This window comes from Miniopterus natalensis, chromosome 21, assembly GCF_054644295.1.
Source record: "Miniopterus natalensis isolate mMinNat1 chromosome 21, mMinNat1.hap1, whole genome shotgun sequence".
Lineage (NCBI taxonomy): Eukaryota > Metazoa > Chordata > Mammalia > Chiroptera > Miniopteridae > Miniopterus > Miniopterus natalensis.
This window is the reverse complement of record NC_142101.1, coordinates 1,900,012-1,920,519: the sequence shown is the minus strand read 5'-3', so window position 1 is coordinate 1,920,519 and position 20,508 is coordinate 1,900,012.

The following is a 20,508-nucleotide window of genomic DNA, read 5'->3' as shown; positions in this document are numbered from 1 at the left end:
TCTCCAGCACTGAATACACTACTTAGAGCTCCTTAAACCACAGACACGCAAACACATCTTTCTGTGAAAGTCCAACCTCAGGTCACTTGGAAATGTAAGGTTTTCATGGAGAACATGAGGTCAATCATGGTTTTGCACTCTGCAACCAATAGAAATGTCCTTTTGTACATAGCCATCTGAAATTCACATCAAAATACCCTTCTTTTCTGGTTTCTTGAATGTTCTCAACACATTAGGAGAAAGATCGTGTATGAGCAAGAGTGATGTAGTGTGCGTTTTCCTGGATTTCAAGTGATTTGGGAAACATACTCCTTGTTTTTCCACATTGTGTAAGAAACAACATGAGGCTTGCAAGAGATTGAAACAATGCATCGCAAAACGTATTCCAGCAGTGAAAACACATGTTTCTACAAAGACTTTGAAGGAGCAAGCAAAAGCCTAGTGGCAGAGTGTTCTTTCAGAGAGAAACACATGCATTTCATCCTTCTGGAGTGAGTTTTCAGCCTGGAATTCATTTGCATTTTGTACTGTGCAGAATGTAGCTACCTGCTCGGGGGTTGTCTCATAGAAGCACCTTTCCTGCAGGAGCTTGTTGCAACATTCATTGTTTGGCTAAGTTCTTTAGGGTTGGTTTTGGAAGGTCTTTCAACTTTGGCCAAATCCCGCTTCGTACGAAATTTTTTCACAGCGCTGTCTCCAAGTGTCCACAAAGAGCTGCTGCTTGAAACTGTCCACATGCACATCTCCCATACTGGTGTGCTCGTTTCAGTACCTGGATGTTGGATTACACTTCTTTCTTTGAAATGACAAGCCTTCTTCCTGCATGCTACACACACCTTGTAGCAGTTTCAGCTTGAAGCATGTTGGTGCTCTCAAAACGCTGTGTAACTTCTGTAGGGTGAGTTACTCTCCAGCACTGAATACACTACTTAGAGCTCCTTAAACCACAGACACGCAAACACATCTTTCTGTGAAAGTCCAACCTCAGGTCACTTGGAAATGTAAGGTTTTCATGGAGAACATGAGGTCAATCATGGTTTTGCACTCTGCAACCAATAGAAATGTCCTTTTGTACATAGCCATCTGAAATTCACATCAAAATACCCTTCTTTTCTGGTTTCTTGAATGTTCTCAACACATTAGGAGAAAGATCGTGTATGAGCAAGAGTGATGTAGTGTGCGTTTTCCTGGATTTCAAGTGATTTGGGAAACATACTCCTTGTTTTTCCACATTGTGTAAGAAACAACATGAGGCTTGCAAGAGATTGAAACAATGCATCCCAAAACGTATTCCAGCAGTGAAAACACATGTTTCTACAAAGACTTTGAAGGAGCAAGCAAAAGCCTAGTGGCAGAGTGTTCTTTCAGAGAGAAACACATGCATTTCATCCTTCTGGAGTGAGTTTTCAGCCTGGAATTCATTTGCATTTTGTACTGTGCAGAATGTAGCTACCTGCTCGGGGGTTGTCTCATAGAAGCACCTTTCCTGCAGGAGCTTGTTGCAACATTCATTGTTTGGCTAAGTTCTTTAGGGTTGGTTTTGGAAGGTCTTTCAACTTTGGCCAAATCCCGCTTCGTACGAAATTTTTTCACAGCGCTGTCTCCAAGTGGCCACAAAGAGCTGCTGCTTGAAACTGTCCACATGCACATCTCCCATACTGGTGTGCTCGTTTCAGTACCTGGATGTTGGATTACACTTCTTTCTTTGAAATGACAAGCCTTCTTCCTGCATGCTACACACACCTTGTAGCAGTTTCAGCTTGAAGCATGTTGGTGCTCTCAAAACGCTGTGTAACTTCTGTAGGGTGAGTTACTCTCCAGCACTGAATACACTACTTAGAGCTCCTTTCACCACAGACACACAAACATATTTTCTGTGAAAGTCCTACCTCAGGTCACTTGGAAATGTAAGGTTTTCATGGAGAACATGAGGTCAATCATGGTTTTGCATTCTGCAACCAATAGAAATGTCATTTTGTACATAGCCATCTGAAATTCACATCAAAATACCCTTCTTTTCTGGTTCTTGAATGTTCTCAACACATTAGGAGAAAGATCGTGTTTGAGCAAGAGTGATGTAGTGTGCGTTTTCCTGGATTTCAAGTGATTTGGGAAACATACTCCTTGTTTTTCCACATTGTGTAAGAAACAACATGAGGCTTGCAAGAGATTGAAACAATGCATCCCAAAACGTATTCCAGCAGTGAAAACACATGTTTCTACAAAGACTTTGAAGGAGCAAGCAAAAGCCTAGTGGCAGAGTGTTCTTTCAGAGAGAAACACATGCATTTCATCCTTCTGGAGTGAGTTTTCAGCCTGGAATTCATTTGCATTTTGTACTGTGCAGAATGTAGCTACCTGCTCGGGGGTTGTCTCATAGAAGCACCTTTCCTGCAGGAGCTTGTTGCAACATTCATTGTTTGTCTAAGTTCTTTAGGGTTGGTTTTGGAAGGTCTTTCAACTTTGTCCAAATCCCGCTTCGTACGAAATTTTTTCACAGCGCTGTCTCCAAGTGGCCACAAAGAGCTGCTGCTTGAAACTGTCCACATGCACATCTCCCATACTGGTGTGCTCGTTTCAGTACCTGGATGTTGGATTACACATCTTTCTTTGAAATGACAAGCCTTCTTCCTGCATGCTACACACACCTTGTAGCAGTTTCAGCTTGAAGCATGTTGGTGCTCTCAAAAGGCTGTGTAACTTCTGTAGGGTGTGTTACTCTCCAGCACTGAATACACTACTTAGAGCTCCTTAAACCACAGACACGCAAACACATCTTTCTGTGAAAGTCCAACCTCAGGTCACTTGGAAATGTAAGGTTTTCATGGAGAACATGAGGTCAATCATGGTTTTGCACTCTGCAACCAATAGAAATGTCCTTTTGTACATAGCCATCTGAAATTCACATCAAAATACCCTTCTTTTCTGGTTTCTTGAATGTTCTCAACACATTAGGAGAAAGATCGTGTATGAGCAAGAGTGATGTAGTGTGCGTTTTCCTGGATTTCAAGTGATTTGGGAAACATACTCCTTGTTTTTCCACATTGTGTAAGAAACAACATGAGGCTTGCAAGAGATTGAAACAATGCATCCCAAAACGTATTCCAGCAGTGAAAACACATGTTTCTACAAAGACTTTGAAGGAGCAAGCAAAAGCCTAGTGGCAGAGTGTTCTTTCAGAGAGAAACACATGCATTTCATCCTTCTGGAGTGAGTTTTCAGCCTGGAATTCATTTGCATTTTGTACTGTGCAGAATGTAGCTACCTGCTCGGGGGTTGTCTCATAGAAGCACCTTTCCTGCAGGAGCTTGTTGCAACATTCATTGTTTGTCTAAGTTCTTTAGGGTTGGTTTTGGAAGGTCTTTCAACTTTGGCCAAATCCCGCTTCGTACGAAATTTTTTCACAGCGCTGTCTCCAAGTGGCCACAAAGAGCTGCTGCTTGAAACTGTCCACATGCACATCTCCCATACTGGTGTGCTCGTTTCAGTACCTGGATGTTGGATTACACTTCTTTCTTTGAAATGACAAGCCTTCTTCCTGCATGCTACACACACCTTGTAGCAGTTTCAGCTTGAAGCATGTTGGTGCTCTCAAAACGCTGTGTAACTTCTGTAGGGTGAGTTACTCTCCAGCACTGAATACACTACTTAGAGCTCCTTAAACCACAGACACGCAAACACATCTTTCTGTGAAAGGCCAACCTCAGGTCACTTGGAAATGTAAGGTTTTCATGGAGAACATGAGGTCAATCATGGTTTTGCACTCTGCAACCAATAGAAATGTCCTTTTGTACATAGCCATCTGAAATTCACATCAAAATACCCTTCTTTTCTGGTTTCTTGAATGTTCTCAACACATTAGGAGAAAGATCGTGTATGAGCAAGAGTGATGTAGTGTGCGTTTTCCTGGATTTCAAGTGATTTGGGAAACATACTCCTTGTTTTTCCACATTGTGTAAGAAACAACATGAGGCTTGCAAGAGATTGAAACAATGCATCCCAAAACGTATTCCAGCAGTGAAAACACATGTTTCTACAAAGACTTTGAAGGAGCAAGCAAAAGCCTAGTGGCAGAGTGTTCTTTCAGAGAGAAACACATGCATTTCATCCTTCTGGAGTGAGTTTTCAGCCTGGAATTCATTTGCATTTTGTACTGTGCAGAATGTAGCTACCTGCTCGGGGGTTGTCTCATAGAAGCACCTTTCCTGCAGGAGCTTGTTGCAACATTCATTGTTTGTCTAAGTTCTTTAGGGTTGGTTTTGGAAGGTCTTTCAACTTTGGCCAAATCCCGCTTCGTACGAAATTTTTTCACAGCGCTGTCTCCAAGTGTCCACAAAGAGCTGCTGCTTGAAACTGTCCACATGCACATCTCCCATACTGGTGTGCTCGTTTCAGTACCTGGATGTTGGATTACACTTCTTTCTTTGAAATGACAAGCCTTCTTCCTGCATGCTACACACACCTTGTAGCAGTTTCAGCTTGAAGCATGTTGGTGCTCTCAAAACGCTGTGTAACTTCTGTAGGGTGAGTTACTCTCCAGCACTGAATACACTACTTAGAGCTCCTTAAACCACAGACACGCAAACACATCTTTCTGTGAAAGTCCAACCTCAGGTCACTTGGAAATGTAAGGTTTTCATGGAGAACATGAGGTCAATCATGGTTTTGCACTCTGCAACCAATAGAAATGTCCTTTTGTACATAGCCATCTGAAATTCACATCAAAATACCCTTCTTTTCTGGTTTCTTGAATGTTCTCAACACATTAGGAGAAAGATCGTGTATGAGCAAGAGTGATGTAGTGTGCGTTTTCCTGGATTTCAAGTGATTTGGGAAACATACTCCTTGTTTTTCCACATTGTGTAAGAAACAACATGAGGCTTGCAAGAGATTGAAACAATGCATCCCAAAACGTATTCCAGCAGTGAAAACACATGTTTCTACAAAGACTTTGAAGGAGCAAGCAAAAGCCTAGTGGCAGAGTGTTCTTTCAGAGAGAAACACATGCATTTCATCCTTCTGGAGTGAGTTTTCAGCCTGGAATTCATTTGCATTTTGTACTGTGCAGAATGTAGCTACCTGCTCGGGGGTTGTCTCATAGAAGCACCTTTCCTGCAGGAGCTTGTTGCAACATTCATTGTTTGGCTAAGTTCTTTAGGGTTGGTTTTGGAAGGTCTTTCAACTTTGGCCAAATCCCGCTTCGTACGAAATTTTTTCACAGCGCTGTCTCCAAGTGGCCACAAAGAGCTGCTGCTTGAAACTGTCCACATGCACATCTCCCATACTGGTGTGCTCGTTTCAGTACCTGGATGTTGGATTACACTTCTTTCTTTGAAATGACAAGCCTTCTTCCTGCATGCTACACACACCTTGTAGCAGTTTCAGCTTGAAGCATGTTGGTGCTCTCAAAACGCTGTGTAACTTCTGTAGGGTGAGTTACTCTCCAGCACTGAATACACTACTTAGACCTCCTTAAACCACAGACACGCAAACACATCTTTCTGTGAAAGTCCAACCTCAGGTCACTTGGAAATGTAAGGTTTTCATGGAGAACATGAGGTCAATCATGGTTTTGCACTCTGCAACCAATAGAAATGTCCTTTTGTACATAGCCATCTGAAATTCACATCAAAATACCCTTCTTTTCTGGTTTCTTGAATGTTCTCAACACATTAGGAGAAAGATCGTGTATGAGCAAGAGTGATGTAGTGTGCGTTTTCCTGGATTTCAAGTGATTTGGGAAACATACTCCTTGTTTTTCCACATTGTGTAAGAAACAACATGAGGCTTGCAAGAGATTGAAACAATGCATCCCAAAACGTATTCCAGCAGTGAAAACACATGTTTCTACAAAGACTTTGAAGGAGCAAGCAAAAGCCTAGTGGCAGAGTGTTCTTTCAGAGAGAAACACATGCATTTCATCCTTCTGGAGTGAGTTTTCAGCCTGGAATTCATTTGCATTTTGTACTGTGCAGAATGTAGCTACCTGCTCGGGGGTTGTCTCATAGAAGCACCTTTCCTGCAGGAGCTTGTTGCAACATTCATTGTTTGTCTAAGTTCTTTAGGGTTGGTTTTGGAAGGTCTTTCAACTTTGTCAAAATCCCGCTTCGTACGAAATTTTTTCACAGCGCTGTCTCCAAGTGGCCACAAAGAGCTGCTGCTTGAAACTGTCCACATGCACATCTCCCATACTGGTGTGCTCGTTTCAGTACCTGGATGTTGGATTACACTTCTTTCTTTGAAATGACAAGCCTTCTTCCTGCATGCTACACACACCTTGTAGCAGTTTCAGCTTGAAGCATGTTGGTGCTCTCAACACGCTGTGTAACTTCTGTAGGGTGAGTTACTCTCCAGCACTGAATACACTACTTAGAGCTCCTTAAACCACAGACACGCAAACACATCTTTCTGTGAAAGTCCAACCTCAGGTCACTTGGAAATGTAAGGTTTTCATGGAGAACATGAGGTCAATCATGGTTTTGCACTCTGCAACCAATAGAAATGTCCTTTTGTACATAGCCATCTGAAATTCACATCAAAATACCCTTCTTTTCTGGTTTCTTGAATGTTCTCAACACATTAGGAGAAAGATCGTGTATGAGCAAGAGTGATGTAGTGTGCGTTTTCCTGGATTTCAAGTGATTTGGGAAACATACTCCTTGTTTTTCCACATTGTGTAAGAAACAACATGAGGCTTGCAAGAGATTGAAACAATGCATCCCAAAACGTATTCCAGCAGTGAAAACACATGTTTCTACAAAGACTTTGAAGGAGCAAGCAAAAGCCTAGTGGCAGAGTGTTCTTTCAGAGAGAAACACATGCATTTCATCCTTCTGGAGTGAGTTTTCAGCCTGGAATTCATTTGCATTTTGTACTGTGCAGAATGTAGCTACCTGCTCGGGGGTTGTCTCATAGAAGCACCTTTCCTGCAGGAGCTTGTTGCAACATTCATTGTTTGTCTAAGTTCTTTAGGGTTGGTTTTGGAAGGTCTTTCAACTTTGGCCAAATCCCGCTTCGTACGAAATTTTTTCACAGCGCTGTCTCCAAGTGGCCACAAAGAGCTGCTGCTTGAAACTGTCCACATGCACATCTCCCATACTGGTGTGCTCGTTTCAGTACCTGGATGTTGGATTACACTTCTTTCTTTGAAATGACAAGCCTTCTTCCTGCATGCTACACACACCTTGTAGCAGTTTCAGCTTGAAGCATGTTGGTGCTCTCAAAACGCTGTGTAACTTCTGTAGGGTGAGTTACTCTCCAGCACTGAATACACTACTTAGAGCTCCTTAAACCACAGACACGCAAACACATCTTTCTGTGAAAGTCCAACCTCAGGTCACTTGGAAATGTAAGGTTTTCATGGAGAACATGAGGTCAATCATGGTTTTGCACTCTGCAACCAATAGAAATGTCCTTTTGTACATAGCCATCTGAAATTCACATCAAAATACCCTTCTTTTCTGGTTTCTTGAATGTTCTCAACACATTAGGAGAAAGATCGTGTATGAGCAAGAGTGATGTAGTGTGCGTTTTCCTGGATTTCAAGTGATTTGGGAAACATACTCCTTGTTTTTCCACATTGTGTAAGAAACAACATGAGGCTTGCAAGAGATTGAAACAATGCATCCCAAAACGTATTCCAGCAGTGAAAACACATGTTTCTACAAAGACTTTGAAGGAGCAAGCAAAAGCCTAGTGGCAGAGTGTTCTTTCAGAGAGAAACACATGCATTTCATCCTTCTGGAGTGAGTTTTCAGCCTGGAATTCATTTGCATTTTGTACTGTGCAGAATGTAGCTACCTGCTCGGGGGTTGTCTCATAGAAGCACCTTTCCTGCAGGAGCTTGTTGCAACATTCATTGTTTGTCTAAGTTCTTTAGGGTTGGTTTTGGAAGGTCTTTCAACTTTGGCCAAATCCCGCTTCGTACGAAATTTTTTCACAGCGCTGTCTCCAAGTGGCCACAAAGAGCTGCTGCTTGAAACTGTCCACATGCACATCTCCCATACTGGTGTGCTCGTTTCAGTACCTGGATGTTGGATTACACTTCTTTCTTTGAAATGACAAGCCTTCTTCCTGCATGCTACACACACCTTGTAGCAGTTTCAGCTTGAAGCATGTTGGTGCTCTCAAAACGCTGTGTAACTTCTGTAGGGTGAGTTACTCTCCAGCACTGAATACACTACTTAGAGCTCCTTAAACCACAGACACGCAAACACATCTTTCTGTGAAAGTCCAACCTCAGGTCACTTGGAAATGTAAGGTTTTCATGGAGAACATGAGGTCAATCATGGTTTTGCACTCTGCAACCAATAGAAATGTCCTTTTGTACATAGCCATCTGAAATTCACATCAAAATACCCTTCTTTTCTGGTTTCTTGAATGTTCTCAACACATTAGGAGAAAGATCGTGTATGAGCAAGAGTGATGTAGTGTGCGTTTTCCTGGATTTCAAGTGATTTGGGAAACATACTCCTTGTTTTTCCACATTGTGTAAGAAACAACATGAGGCTTGCAAGAGATTGAAACAATGCATCCCAAAACGTATTCCAGCAGTGAAAACACATGTTTCTACAAAGACTTTGAAGGAGCAAGCAAAAGCCTAGTGGCAGAGTGTTCTTTCAGAGAGAAACACATGCATTTCATCCTTCTGGAGTGAGTTTTCAGCCTGGAATTCATTTGCATTTTGTACTGTGCAGAATGTAGCTACCTGCTCGGGGGTTGTCTCATAGAAGCACCTTTCCTGCAGGAGCTTGTTGCAACATTCATTGTTTGTCTAAGTTCTTTAGGGTTGGTTTTGGAAGGTCTTTCAACTTTGGCCAAATCCCGCTTCGTACGAAATTTTTTCACAGCGCTGTCTCCAAGTGGCCACAAAGAGCTGCTGCTTGAAACTGTCCACATGCACATCTCCCATACTGGTGTGCTCGTTTCAGTACCTGGATGTTGGATTACACTTCTTTCTTTGAAATGACAAGCCTTCTTCCTGCATGCTACACACACCTTGTAGCAGTTTCAGCTTGAAGCATGTTGGTGCTCTCAAAACGCTGTGTAACTTCTGTAGGGTGAGTTACTCTCCAGCACTGAATACACTACTTAGAGCTCCTTAAACCACAGACACGCAAACACATCTTTCTGTGAAAGTCCAACCTCAGGTCACTTGGAAATGTAAGGTTTTCATGGAGAACATGAGGTCAATCATGGTTTTGCACTCTGCAACCAATAGAAATGTCCTTTTGTACATAGCCATCTGAAATTCACATCAAAATACCCTTCTTTTCTGGTTTCTTGAATGTTCTCAACACATTAGGAGAAAGATCGTGTATGAGCAAGAGTGATGTAGTGTGCGTTTTCCTGGATTTCAAGTGATTTGGGAAACATACTCCTTGTTTTTCCACATTGTGTAAGAAACAACATGAGGCTTGCAAGAGATTGAAACAATGCATCCCAAAACGTATTCCAGCAGTGAAAACACATGTTTCTACAAAGACTTTGAAGGAGCAAGCAAAAGCCTAGTGGCAGAGTGTTCTTTCAGAGAGAAACACATGCATTTCATCCTTCTGGAGTGAGTTTTCAGCCTGGAATTCATTTGCATTTTGTACTGTGCAGAATGTAGCTACCTGCTCGGGGGTTGTCTCATAGAAGCACCTTTCCTGCAGGAGCTTGTTGCAACATTCATTGTTTGTCTAAGTTCTTTAGGGTTGGTTTTGGAAGGTCTTTCAACTTTGGCCAAATCCCGCTTCGTACGAAATTTTTTCACAGCGCTGTCTCCAAGTGGCCACAAAGAGCTGCTGCTTGAAACTGTCCACATGCACATCTCCCATACTGGTGTGCTCGTTTCAGTACCTGGATGTTGGATTACACTTCTTTCTTTGAAATGACAAGCCTTCTTCCTGCATGCTACACACACCTTGTAGCAGTTTCAGCTTGAAGCATGTTGGTGCTCTCAAAACGCTGTGTAACTTCTGTAGGGTGAGTTACTCTCCAGCACTGAATACACTACTTAGAGCTCCTTAAACCACAGACACGCAAACACATCTTTCTGTGAAAGTCCAACCTCAGGTCACTTGGAAATGTAAGGTTTTCATGGAGAACATGAGGTCAATCATGGTTTTGCACTCTGCAACCAATAGAAATGTCCTTTTGTACATAGCCATCTGAAATTCACATCAAAATACCCTTCTTTTCTGGTTTCTTGAATGTTCTCAACACATTAGGAGAAAGATCGTGTATGAGCAAGAGTGATGTAGTGTGCGTTTTCCTGGATTTCAAGTGATTTGGGAAACATACTCCTTGTTTTTCCACATTGTGTAAGAAACAACATGAGGCTTGCAAGAGATTGAAACAATGCATCCCAAAACGTATTCCAGCAGTGAAAACACATGTTTCTACAAAGACTTTGAAGGAGCAAGCAAAAGCCTAGTGGCAGAGTGTTCTTTCAGAGAGAAACACATGCATTTCATCCTTCTGGAGTGAGTTTTCAGCCTGGAATTCATTTGCATTTTGTACTGTGCAGAATGTAGCTACCTGCTCGGGGGTTGTCTCATAGAAGCACCTTTCCTGCAGGAGCTTGTTGCAACATTCATTGTTTGGCTAAGTTCTTTAGGGTTGGTTTTGGAAGGTCTTTCAACTTTGGCCAAATCCCGCTTCGTACGAAATTTTTTCACAGCGCTGTCTCCAAGTGGCCACAAAGAGCTGCTGCTTGAAACTGTCCACATGCACATCTCCCATACTGGTGTGCTCGTTTCAGTACCTGGATGTTGGATTACACTTCTTTCTTTGAAATGACAAGCCTTCTTCCTGCATGCTACACACACCTTGTAGCAGTTTCAGCTTGAAGCATGTTGGTGCTCTCAAAACGCTGTGTAACTTCTGTAGGGTGAGTTACTCTCCAGCACTGAATACACTACTTAGAGCTCCTTAAACCACAGACACGCAAACACATCTTTCTGTGAAAGTCCAACCTCAGGTCACTTGGAAATGTAAGGTTTTCATGGAGAACATGAGGTCAATCATGGTTTTGCACTCTGCAACCAATAGAAATGTCCTTTTGTACATAGCCATCTGAAATTCACATCAAAATACCCTTCTTTTCTGGTTTCTTGAATGTTCTCAACACATTAGGAGAAAGATCGTGTATGAGCAAGAGTGATGTAGTGTGCGTTTTCCTGGATTTCAAGTGATTTGGGAAACATACTCCTTGTTTTTCCACATTGTGTAAGAAACAACATGAGGCTTGCAAGAGATTGAAACAATGCATCCCCAAACGTATTCCAGCAGTGAAAACACATGTTTCTACAAAGACTTTGAAGGAGCAAGCAAAAGCCTAGTGGCAGAGTGTTCTTTCAGAGAGAAACACATGCATTTCATCCTTCTGGAGTGAGTTTTCAGCCTGGAATTCATTTGCATTTTGTACTGTGCAGAATGTAGCTACCTGCTCGGGGGTTGTCTCATAGAAGCACCTTTCCTGCAGGAGCTTGTTGCAACATTCATTGTTTGGCTAAGTTCTTTAGGGTTGGTTTTGGAAGGTCTTTCAACTTTGGCCAAATCCCGCTTCGTACGAAATTTTTTCACAGCGCTGTCTCCAAGTGGCCACAAAGAGCTGCTGCTTGAAACTGTCCACATGCACATCTCCCATACTGGTGTGCTCGTTTCAGTACCTGGATGTTGGATTACACTTCTTTCTTTGAAATGACAAGCCTTCTTCCTGCATGCTACACACACCTTGTAGCAGTTTCAGCTTGAAGCATGTTGGTGCTCTCAAAACGCTGTGTAACTTCTGTAGGGTGAGTTACTCTCCAGCACTGAATACACTACTTAGAGCTCCTTAAACCACAGACACGCAAACACATCTTTCTGTGAAAGTCCAACCTCAGGTCACTTGGAAATGTAAGGTTTTCATGGAGAACATGAGGTCAATCATGGTTTTGCACTCTGCAACCAATAGAAATGTCCTTTTGTACATAGCCATCTGAAATTCACATCAAAATACCCTTCTTTTCTGGTTTCTTGAATGTTCTCAACACATTAGGAGAAAGATCGTGTATGAGCAAGAGTGATGTAGTGTGCGTTTTCCTGGATTTCAAGTGATTTGGGAAACATACTCCTTGTTTTTCCACATTGTGTAAGAAACAACATGAGGCTTGCAAGAGATTGAAACAATGCATCCCCAAACGTATTCCAGCAGTGAAAACACATGTTTCTACAAAGACTTTGAAGGAGCAAGCAAAAGCCTAGTGGCAGAGTGTTCTTTCAGAGAGAAACACATGCATTTCATCCTTCTGGAGTGAGTTTTCAGCCTGGAATTCATTTGCATTTTGTACTGTGCAGAATGTAGCTACCTGCTCGGGGGTTGTCTCATAGAAGCACCTTTCCTGCAGGAGCTTGTTGCAACATTCATTGTTTGGCTAAGTTCTTTAGGGTTGGTTTTGGAAGGTCTTTCAACTTTGGCCAAATCCCGCTTCGTACGAAATTTTTTCACAGCGCTGTCTCCAAGTGGCCACAAAGAGCTGCTGCTTGAAACTGTCCACATGCACATCTCCCATACTGGTGTGCTCGTTTCAGTACCTGGATGTTGGATTACACTTCTTTCTTTGAAATGACAAGCCTTCTTCCTGCATGCTACACACACCTTGTAGCAGTTTCAGCTTGAAGCATGTTGGTGCTCTCAAAACGCTGTGTAACTTCTGTAGGGTGAGTTACTCTCCAGCACTGAATACACTACTTAGAGCTCCTTAAACCACAGACACGCAAACACATCTTTCTGTGAAAGTCCAACCTCAGGTCACTTGGAAATGTAAGGTTTTCATGGAGAACATGAGGTCAATCATGGTTTTGCACTCTGCAACCAATAGAAATGTCCTTTTGTACATAGCCATCTGAAATTCACATCAAAATACCCTTCTTTTCTGGTTTCTTGAATGTTCTCAACACATTAGGAGAAAGATCGTGTATGAGCAAGAGTGATGTAGTGTGCGTTTTCCTGGATTTCAAGTGATTTGGGAAACATACTCCTTGTTTTTCCACATTGTGTAAGAAACAACATGAGGCTTGCAAGAGATTGAAACAATGCATCCCAAAACGTATTCCAGCAGTGAAAACACATGTTTCTACAAAGACTTTGAAGGAGCAAGCAAAAGCCTAGTGGCAGAGTGTTCTTTCAGAGAGAAACACATGCATTTCATCCTTCTGGAGTGAGTTTTCAGCCTGGAATTCATTTGCATTTTGTACTGTGCAGAATGTAGCTACCTGCTCGGGGGTTGTCTCATAGAAGCACCTTTCCTGCAGGAGCTTGTTGCAACATTCATTGTTTGGCTAAGTTCTTTAGGGTTGGTTTTGGAAGGTCTTTCAACTTTGGCCAAATCCCGCTTCGTACGAAATTTTTTCACAGCGCTGTCTCCAAGTGGCCACAAAGAGCTGCTGCTTGAAACTGTCCACATGCACATCTCCCATACTGGTGTGCTCGTTTCAGTACCTGGATGTTGGATTACACTTCTTTCTTTGAAATGACAAGCCTTCTTCCTGCATGCTACACACACCTTGTAGCAGTTTCAGCTTGAAGCATGTTGGTGCTCTCAAAACGCTGTGTAACTTCTGTAGGGTGAGTTACTCTCCAGCACTGAATACACTACTTAGAGCTCCTTAAACCACAGACACGCAAACACATCTTTCTGTGAAAGTCCAACCTCAGGTCACTTGGAAATGTAAGGTTTTCATGGAGAACATGAGGTCAATCATGGTTTTGCACTCTGCAACCAATAGAAATGTCCTTTTGTACATAGCCATCTGAAATTCACATCAAAATACCCTTCTTTTCTGGTTTCTTGAATGTTCTCAACACATTAGGAGAAAGATCGTGTATGAGCAAGAGTGATGTAGTGTGCGTTTTCCTGGATTTCAAGTGATTTGGGAAACATACTCCTTGTTTTTCCACATTGTGTAAGAAACAACATGAGGCTTGCAAGAGATTGAAACAATGCATCCCAAAACGTATTCCAGCAGTGAAAACACATGTTTCTACAAAGACTTTGAAGGAGCAAGCAAAAGCCTAGTGGCAGAGTGTTCTTTCAGAGAGAAACACATGCATTTCATCCTTCTGGAGTGAGTTTTCAGCCTGGAATTCATTTGCATTTTGTACTGTGCAGAATGTAGCTACCTGCTCGGGGGTTGTCTCATAGAAGCACCTTTCCTGCAGGAGCTTGTTGCAACATTCATTGTTTGGCTAAGTTCTTTAGGGTTGGTTTTGGAAGGTCTTTCAACTTTGGCCAAATCCCGCTTCGTACGAAATTTTTTCACAGCGCTGTCTCCAAGTGGCCACAAAGAGCTGCTGCTTGAAACTGTCCACATGCACATCTCCCATACTGGTGTGCTCGTTTCAGTACCTGGATGTTGGATTACACTTCTTTCTTTGAAATGACAAGCCTTCTTCCTGCATGCTACACACACCTTGTAGCAGTTTCAGCTTGAAGCATGTTGGTGCTCTCAAAACGCTGTGTAACTTCTGTAGGGTGAGTTACTCTCCAGCACTGAATACACTACTTAGAGCTCCTTAAACCACAGACACGCAAACACATCTTTCTGTGAAAGTCCAACCTCAGGTCACTTGGAAATGTAAGGTTTTCATGGAGAACATGAGGTCAATCATGGTTTTGCACTCTGCAACCAATAGAAATGTCCTTTTGTACATAGCCATCTGAAATTCACATCAAAATACCCTTCTTTTCTGGTTTCTTGAATGTTCTCAACACATTAGGAGAAAGATCGTGTATGAGCAAGAGTGATGTAGTGTGCGTTTTCCTGGATTTCAAGTGATTTGGGAAACATACTCCTTGTTTTTCCACATTGTGTAAGAAACAACATGAGGCTTGCAAGAGATTGAAACAATGCATCCCAAAACGTATTCCAGCAGTGAAAACACATGTTTCTACAAAGACTTTGAAGGAGCAAGCAAAAGCCTAGTGGCAGAGTGTTCTTTCAGAGAGAAACACATGCATTTCATCCTTCTGGAGTGAGTTTTCAGCCTGGAATTCATTTGCATTTTGTACTGTGCAGAATGTAGCTACCTGCTCGGGGGTTGTCTCATAGAAGCACCTTTCCTGCAGGAGCTTGTTGCAACATTCATTGTTTGGCTAAGTTCTTTAGGGTTGGTTTTGGAAGGTCTTTCAACTTTGGCCAAATCCCGCTTCGTACGAAATTTTTTCACAGCGCTGTCTCCAAGTGGCCACAAAGAGCTGCTGCTTGAAACTGTCCACATGCACATCTCCCATACTGGTGTGCTCGTTTCAGTACCTGGATGTTGGATTACACTTCTTTCTTTGAAATGACAAGCCTTCTTCCTGCATGCTACACACACCTTGTAGCAGTTTCAGCTTGAAGCATGTTGGTGCTCTCAAAACGCTGTGTAACTTCTGTAGGGTGAGTTACTCTCCAGCACTGAATACACTACTTAGAGCTCCTTAAACCACAGACACGCAAACACATCTTTCTGTGAAAGTCCAACCTCAGGTCACTTGGAAATGTAAGGTTTTCATGGAGAACATGAGGTCAATCATGGTTTTGCACTCTGCAACCAATAGAAATGTCCTTTTGTACATAGCCATCTGAAATTCACATCAAAATACCCTTCTTTTCTGGTTTCTTGAATGTTCTCAACACATTAGGAGAAAGATCGTGTATGAGCAAGAGTGATGTAGTGTGCGTTTTCCTGGATTTCAAGTGATTTGGGAAACATACTCCTTGTTTTTCCACATTGTGTAAGAAACAACATGAGGCTTGCAAGAGATTGAAACAATGCATCCCAAAACGTATTCCAGCAGTGAAAACACATGTTTCTACAAAGACTTTGAAGGAGCAAGCAAAAGCCTAGTGGCAGAGTGTTCTTTCAGAGAGAAACACATGCATTTCATCCTTCTGGAGTGAGTTTTCAGCCTGGAATTCATTTGCATTTTGTACTGTGCAGAATGTAGCTACCTGCTCGGGGGTTGTCTCATAGAAGCACCTTTCCTGCAGGAGCTTGTTGCAACATTCATTGTTTGGCTAAGTTCTTTAGGGTTGGTTTTGGAAGGTCTTTCAACTTTGGCCAAATCCCGCTTCGTACGAAATTTTTTCACAGCGCTGTCTCCAAGTGGCCACAAAGAGCTGCTGCTTGAAACTGTCCACATGCACATCTCCCATACTGGTGTGCTCGTTTCAGTACCTGGATGTTGGATTACACTTCTTTCTTTGAAATGACAAGCCTTCTTCCTGCATGCTACACACACCTTGTAGCAGTTTCAGCTTGAAGCATGTTGGTGCTCTCAAAACGCTGTGTAACTTCTGTAGGGTGAGTTACTCTCCAGCACTGAATACACTACTTAGAGCTCCTTAAACCACAGACACGCAAACACATCTTTCTGTGAAAGTCCAACCTCAGGTCACTTGGAAATGTAAGGTTTTCATGGAGAACATGAGGTCAATCATGGTTTTGCACTCTGCAACCAATAGAAATGTCCTTTTGTACATAGCCATCTGAAATTCACATCAAAATACCCTTCTTTTCTGGTTTCTTGAATGTTCTCAACACATTAGGAGAAAGATCGTGTATGAGCAAGAGTGATGTAGTGTGCGTTTTCCTGGATTTCAAGTGATTTGGGAAACATACTCCTTGTTTTTCCACATTGTGTAAGAAACAACATGAGGCTTGCAAGAGATTGAAACAATGCATCCCAAAACGTATTCCAGCAGTGAAAACACATGTTTCTACAAAGACTTTGAAGGAGCAAGCAAAAGCCTAGTGGCAGAGTGTTCTTTCAGAGAGAAACACATGCATTTCATCCTTCTGGAGTGAGTTTTCAGCCTGGAATTCATTTGCATTTTGTACTGTGCAGAATGTAGCTACCTGCTCGGGGGTTGTCTCATAGAAGCACCTTTCCTGCAGGAGCTTGTTGCAACATTCATTGTTTGGCTAAGTTCTTTAGGGTTGGTTTTGGAAGGTCTTTCAACTTTGGCCAAATCCCGCTTCGTACGAAATTTTTTCACAGCGCTGTCTCCAAGTGTCCACAAAGAGCTGCTGCTGCTTGAAACTGTCCCACATGCACATCTCCCATACTGGCTGTTGCTCGTTTCAGTACCTGGATGTTGGATTACACTTCTTTCTTTGAAATGACAAGCCTTCTTCCTGCATGCTACACACACCTTGTAGCAGTTTCAGCTTGAAGCATGTTGGTGCTCTCAAAACGCTGTGTAACTTCTGTAGGGTGAGTTACACTCTCCAGCACTGAATACACTACTCTAGAGCTCTTAAACCACAGACACGCAAACACATCTTTCTGTGAAAGTCCAACCTCAGGGTCACTTGGAAATGTAAGGTTTTCATGGAGAACATGAGGTCAATCATGGTTTTGCATCTCTGCAACCAATAGAAATGTCCTTTTGTACATAGCCATCTGAAATTTCACATCAAAATAACCCTTCTTTTCTGGTTTCTTGAATGTTCTCAACGACATTAGGGAGAAAGATCGTGTATGAGCAAGAGTGATGTAGTGTGCGTTTTCCTGGATTTCAAGTGATTTGGGAAACATACTCCTTGTTTTTCCACATTGTGTAAGAAACAACATGAGGCTTGGCAAGAGATTGAAACAATGCATCCCAAAACGTATTCCAGCAGTGAAAACACATGTTTCTACAAAGACTTTGAAGGAGCAAGCAAAAGCCTAGTGCAGAGTGTTCTTTCAGAGAGAACACATGGCATTTCATCCTTCTGGAGTGAGTTTTCAGCCTGGAATTCATTTGCATTTTGTACTGTGCAGAATGTAGCTACCTGCTCGGGGGTTGTCTCATAGAAGCACCTTTCCTGCAGGAGCTTGTTTGCAACATTCATTGTTTGGCTAAGTTCTTTAGGGTTGGTTTTGGAAGGTCTTTCAGCTTTGGCCAAATCCCGCTTCGTACGAAATTTTTTCACAGCGCTGTCTCCAAGTGGCCACAAAGAGCTGCTGCTTGAAACTGTCCACATGCACATCTCCCATACTGTGTGCTCGTTTCAGTACCTGGATGTTGGGATAACACTTCTTTCTTTGAAATGACAAGCCTTCTTCCTGCATGCTACACACACCTTGTAGCAGTTTCAGCTTGAAGCATGTTGGTGCTCTCAAAACGCCTGTGTAACTTTCTGTAGGGTGAGTTACTCTCCAGCACTGAATACACTACTTAGAGCTCCTTTAACCACAGACACGCAAACACATCTTTCTGTGAAAGTCCAACCTCAGGTCACTTGGAATGTAAGGTTTTCATGGAGAACATGAGGTCAATCATGGTTTTGCACTCTGCAACCAATAGAAATGTCCTTTTGTACATAGCCATCTGGAAATTCACATCAAAATACCCTTCTTTTCTGGTTTCTTGAATGTTCTCAACACATTAGGAGAAAGATCGTGTATGAGCAAGAGTGATGTAGTGTGCGTTTTCCTGGATTTCAAGTGATTTGGGAAACATACTCCTTGTTTTTCCACATTGGTGTAAGAAACAACATGAGGCTTGCAAGAGATTGAAACAATGCATCCCAAAACGTATTCCAGCAGTGAAAACACATGTTTCTACAAAGACTTTTGAAGGAGCAAGCAAAAGCCTAGTGGCAGAGTGTTCTTTCAGAGAGGAAACACATGCATTTCATCCTTCTGGAGTGAGTTTTCAGCCTGGAATTCATTTGCATTTTGTACTGTGCAAGGAATGTAGCTACCTGCTCGGGGGTTGTCTCATAGAAGCACCTTTCCTGCAGGAGCTTTGTTGCAACATTCATTGTTTGGCTAAGTTCTTTAGGGTTGGTTTTGGAAGGTCTTTCAGCTTTGGCCAAATCCCGCTTCGTACGAAATTTTTCACAGCGCTGTCCTCCAAGTGGCCACAAAGAGGCACATCTCCCATACTGGTGTGCTCGTTTCAGTACCTGGATGTTGGATTACACTTCTTTCTTTGAAATGACAAGCCTTCTTCCTGCATGCTACACACACCTTGTAGCAGTTTCAGCTTGAAGCATGTTGGTGCTCTCAAAACGCTGTGTAACTTCTGTAGGGTGAGTTACTCTCCAGCACTGAATACACTACTTAGAGCTCCTTAAACCACAGACACGCAAACACATCTTTCTGTGAAAGTCCAACCTCAGGTCACTTGGAAATGTAAGGTTTTCATGGAGAACATGAGGTCAATCATGGTTTTGCACTCTGCAACCAATAGAAATGTCCTTTTGTACATAGCCATCTGAAATTCACATCAAAATACCCTTCTTTTCTGGTTTCTTGAATGTTCTCAACACATTAGGAGAAAGATCGTGTATGAGCAAGAGTGATGTAGTGTGCGTTTTCCTGGATTTCAAGTGATTTGGGAAACATACTCCTTGTTTTTCCACATTGTGTAAGAAACAACATGAGGCTTGCAAGAGATTGAAACAATGCATCCCAAAACGTATTCCAGCAGTGAAAACACATGTTTCTACAAAGACTTTGAAGGAGCAAGCAAAAGCCTAGTGGCAGAGTGTTCTTTCAGAGAGAAACACATGCATTTCATCCTTCTGGAGTGAGTTTTCAGCCTGGAATTCATTTGCATTTTGTACTGTGCAGAATGTAGCTACCTGCTCGGGGGTTGTCTCATAGAAGCACCTTTCCTGCAGGAGCTTGTTGCAACATTCATTGTTTGGCTAAGTTCTTTAGGGTTGGTTTTGGAAGGTCTTTCAACTTTGGCCAAATCCCGCTTCGTACGAAATTTTTTCACAGCGCTGTCTCCAAGTGGCCACAAAGAGCTGCTGCTTGAAACTGTCCACATGCACATCTCCCATACTGGTGTGCTCGTTTCAGTACCTGGATGTTGGATTACACTTCTTTCTTTGAAATGACAAGCCTTCTTCCTGCATGCTACACACACCTTGTAGCAGTTTCAGCTTGAAGCATGTTGGTGCTCTCAAAACGCTGTGTAACTTCTGTAGGGTGAGTTACTCTCCAGCACTGAATACACTACTTAGAGCTCCTTTCACCACAGACACACAAACATATTTTCTGTGAAAGTCCTACCTCAGGTCACTTGGAAATGTAAGGTTTTCATGGAGAACATGAGGTCAATCATGGTTTTGCATTCTGCAACCAATAGAAATGTCATTTTGTACATAGCCATCTGAAATTCACATCAAAATACCCTTCTTTTCTGGTTCTTGAATGTTCTCAACACATTAGGAGAAAGATCGTGTTTGAGCAAGAGTGATGTAGTGTGCGTTTTCCTGGATTTCAAGTGATTTGGGAAACATACTCCTTGTTTTTCCACATTGTGTAAGAAACAACATGAGGCTTGCAAGAGATTGAAACAATGCATCCCAAAACGTATTCCAGCAGTGAAAACACATGTTTCTACAAAGACTTTGAAGGAGCAAGCAAAAGCCTAGTGGCAGAGTGTTCTTTCAGAGAGAAACACATGCATTTCATCCTTCTGGAGTGAGTTTTCAGCCTGGAATTCATTTGCATTTTGTACTGTGCAGAATGTAGCTACCTGCTCGGGGGT